Raw genomic sequence first — 3,813 nt, forward strand, 5'->3', positions numbered from 1 at the left:
TTCTGCAATTTTGCCCCAAAATAAGTGAAATTTCTGCAATTTTGCCCCAAAATAAAGGCAATTTCTGGAATTTTGCCACAAAATAATTGGAATTTCTGAGTTTTGCCGCAAAATAGAGAGAATTTCTGTGTTTTTGCCTCAACAAATAATGGATTTCTGCCTTTTTGTCCCACAACTAGGGGAATTTCTGCAATTTTGCTCCAAAATACAAGGAATTTCTGCTTTTTTTCCCGAAAATAAGGGGAATGTATACCTTTTGCCACAAAAAAAAGAAATTTCTTCATTTTTGCCCCAAAATAAGTGAAATTTCTGCAATTTTGCCCCAAAATAAGTGAAATTTCTGCAATTTTGCTTCAAAATAAGGGAAATTTCTGGAATTTTGCCCCAAAATAAGTGGAATTTCTGAGATTTGCCCAAAAATAAGGAGAATTTCTGTCTTTTTGCCCCAACAAATAGGGAATTTCTGCCTTTTTGTCCCACAACTAGGGGAATTTCTGCAATTTTGCTCCAAAATACGAGGAATTTCTGCTTTTTTTCCCAAAAATAAGGGGAATGTATACCTTTTGCCACAAAAAAAAAAACAAATTTCTTCATTTTTGCCCCAAAATAAGAGGAATTTCTGCCTGTTTACCTCAAAATAAGTGAAATTTCTGCTTTTTACCCAAAAATAAACAGAATTTCTGTCTTTTTGCCCCAAAATAAAAGAAATTTTTGAATTATGCCCTGAAATAATTGAAATTTCTGCAATTTTGCCCCAAAATAAGTGAAATTTCTGCCATTTTGCCACAAAATAAGGGGAATTTCTGCATTATTGCCACAAAATATTAGGAATTTCTGTTTTTTTGCCCCAAAATAAAGAAAATTTCTGCCTTTTTTCCCTGAAATAAGTGAAATTTCTGCAATTTTGCCCCAAAATAAGAGAAATTTCTGGAATTTTGCCCCAAAATAAGTGGAATTTCTGAGTTTTGCCCCAAAATAAGGAGAATTTCTGTCGCTTTGCCCAACATATAGGGAATTTCTGCCTTTTTGCCCCACAATTAGGGAAATTTCTGCAATTTTGCTCCGAAATACGGGGAATTTCTGCTTCTTTTACCGAAAATCAGGAAAATGTATACCTTTTGCCACAAAAATGGGAAATTTATTCATATTTGCCCCAAAATAATAGGAATTTCTGCTTTTTACCTCAAAATAAGTGAAATTTCGGCTCTTTACCCAAAAATAAACAGAATTTCTGTCTTTTTGCCCTAAAATAAAAGAAATTTTTGAATTATGCCCTGAAATAATTGAAATTTCTGCAATTTTGCCCCAAAATAAGTGAAATTTCTGCCATTTTACCCCAAAATAAGGTGAATTTCTGACTTTTTGCGCAAAATAAAGGGAATTTCTGCCTTTTTGCCCCGAAATAAAAGAAATTTTTGAATTATGCCCTGAAATAATTGAAATTTCTGCAATATTGCCCCAAAATAAGTGAAATTTCTGCCATTTTGCCACAAAATAAGGGGAATTTCTGCATTTTTGCCACAAAATATTAGGAATTTCTGACTTTTTGCCCCAAAATAAGGAAAATTTCTGTCTTTTTTCCCTGAAATAAGTGAAATTTCTGCAATTTTGCCCCAAAATAAGTGAAATTTCTGCAATTTTGCTTCAAAATAAGGGAAATTTCTGGAATTTTGCCCCAAAATAAGTGGAATTTCTGAGTTTTGCCCCAAAATAAGGAGAATTTCTGTCTTTTTGCCCCAAAAAATAGGGAATTTCTGCCTTTTTGTCCCACATCTAGGGGAATTTCTACAATTTTGCTCCAAAATACGAGGAATTTCTGCTTTTTTTTCCCGAAAATAAGGGGAATGTATACCTTTTGCCACAAAAAAAAAGAAATTTCTTCATTTTTGCCCCAAAATAAGAGGAATTTCTGCCTTTTTACCTCAAAATAAGTGAAATTTCTGCTTTTTACCCAAAAATAAACAGAATTTCTGTCTTTTTGCCCCAAAATAAAAGAAATTTTTGAATTATGCCCTGAAATAATTGAAATTTCTGCAATATTGCCCCAAAATAAGTGAAATTTCTGCCATTTTGCCACAAAATAATGGGAATTTCTGCATTTTTGCCACAAAATATTAGGAATTTCTGCATTTTGACCCAAAATAAGGAAAATTTCGGCCTTTTTTCTTTTAAAAAAGTGAAATTTCTGCAATTTTGCCACAAAATAAAGGAAATTTTTGAAATTTTGCCCCAAAATAAGTGGAATTTCTGAGTTTTTCCCCAAAATAAGGAAAATTTCTGTCTTTTTGCCTCAAAATATAGGGAATTTCTGCCTTTTTGCCCCAAAACTAGGGGAATTTCTGCAATTTTGCTCCAAAATACAAGGAATTTCTGCTTTTTTCCCGAAAATAAGGGGAATGTATACCTTTTCCCAAAAAAAGTGAAATTTCTTCATTCCTGCCCCAAAATAATAGGAATTTCTGCTTTTTACCTCAAAATAAGTGAAATTTCGGCTCTTTACCCAAAAATAAACAGAATTTCTGTCTTTTTGCCCTAAAATAAAAGAAATTTTTGAATTATGCCCTGAAATAATTGAAATTTCTGCAATTTTGCCCCAAAATAAGGTAAATTTCTGCAATTTTGCCACAAAATAAGGGGAATTTCTGCATTCTTGCCACAAAATATTAGGAATTTCTGCCTTTTTGCCCCAAAATAAGAAAAATTTCTGCCTTTTTTCCCTGAAATAAGTGAAATTTCTGCAATTTTGCCCCAAAATAAGAGAAATTTCTGGAATTTTGCCCCAAAATAAGTGGAATTTCTGAGTTTTGCCCCAAAATAAGGAGAATTTCTGTCGTTTTGCCCAACATATAGGGAATTTCTGCCTTTTTGCCGCACAATTAGGGAAATTTCTGCAATTTTGCTCCGAAATACGGGGAATTTCTGCTTCTTTTCCCGAAAATAAGGGGAATGTATACCTTTTGCCATAAAAAGGGAAATTTCTTAATTTTTACCCCAAAATAAGGGGAATTTCTGCCTTTTTACCTCAAAATAAGTGAAATTTCTGCTTTTTACCCAAAAATAAACAGAATTTCTGTCTTTTTGCCCCAAAATAAAAGAAATTTTTGAATTATGCCCTGAAATAATTGAAATTTCTGCAATATTGCCTTAAAATAAGTGAAATTTCTGCCATTTTGCCACAAAATAATGGGAATTTCTGCATTTTTGCCACAAAATATTAGGAATTTCTGCCTTTTTGACCCAAAATAAGGAAAATTTCTGCCTTTTTTCTTTTAAAAAAGTGAAATTTCTGCAATTTTGCCCCAAAATAAAGGAAATTTTTGAAATTTTGCCCGAAAATAAGTGGAATTTCTGAGTTTTTCCCCAAAATAAGGAAAATTTCTGTCTTTTTGCCTCAAAATATAGGGAATTTCTGCCTTTTTGCCCCTAAACTAGGGCTATTTCTGCAATTTTGCTCCAAAATACAAGGAATTTCTGCTTTTTTCCCGAAAATAAGGGGAATGTATACCTTTTCCCACAAAAAAGTGAAATTTCTTCATTCCTGCCCCAAAATAATAGGAATTTCTGCTTTTTACCTCAAAATAAGTGAAATTTCGGCTCTTTACCCAAAAATAAACAGAATTTCTGTCTTTTTGCCCTAAAATAAAAGAAATTTTTGAATTATGCCCTGAAATAATTGAAATTTCTGCAATTTTGCCCCAAAATAAGTGAAATTTCTGCCATTTTACCCCAAAATAAGGTGAATTTCTGACTTTTTGCGCAAAATAAAGGGAATTTCTGCCTTTTTGCCCTGAAATAAAAGAAATTTTTGAATTA

This window comes from Micromys minutus, assembly GCF_963924665.1.
Source record: "Micromys minutus genome assembly, contig: SCAFFOLD_47, whole genome shotgun sequence".
Lineage (NCBI taxonomy): Eukaryota > Metazoa > Chordata > Mammalia > Rodentia > Muridae > Micromys > Micromys minutus.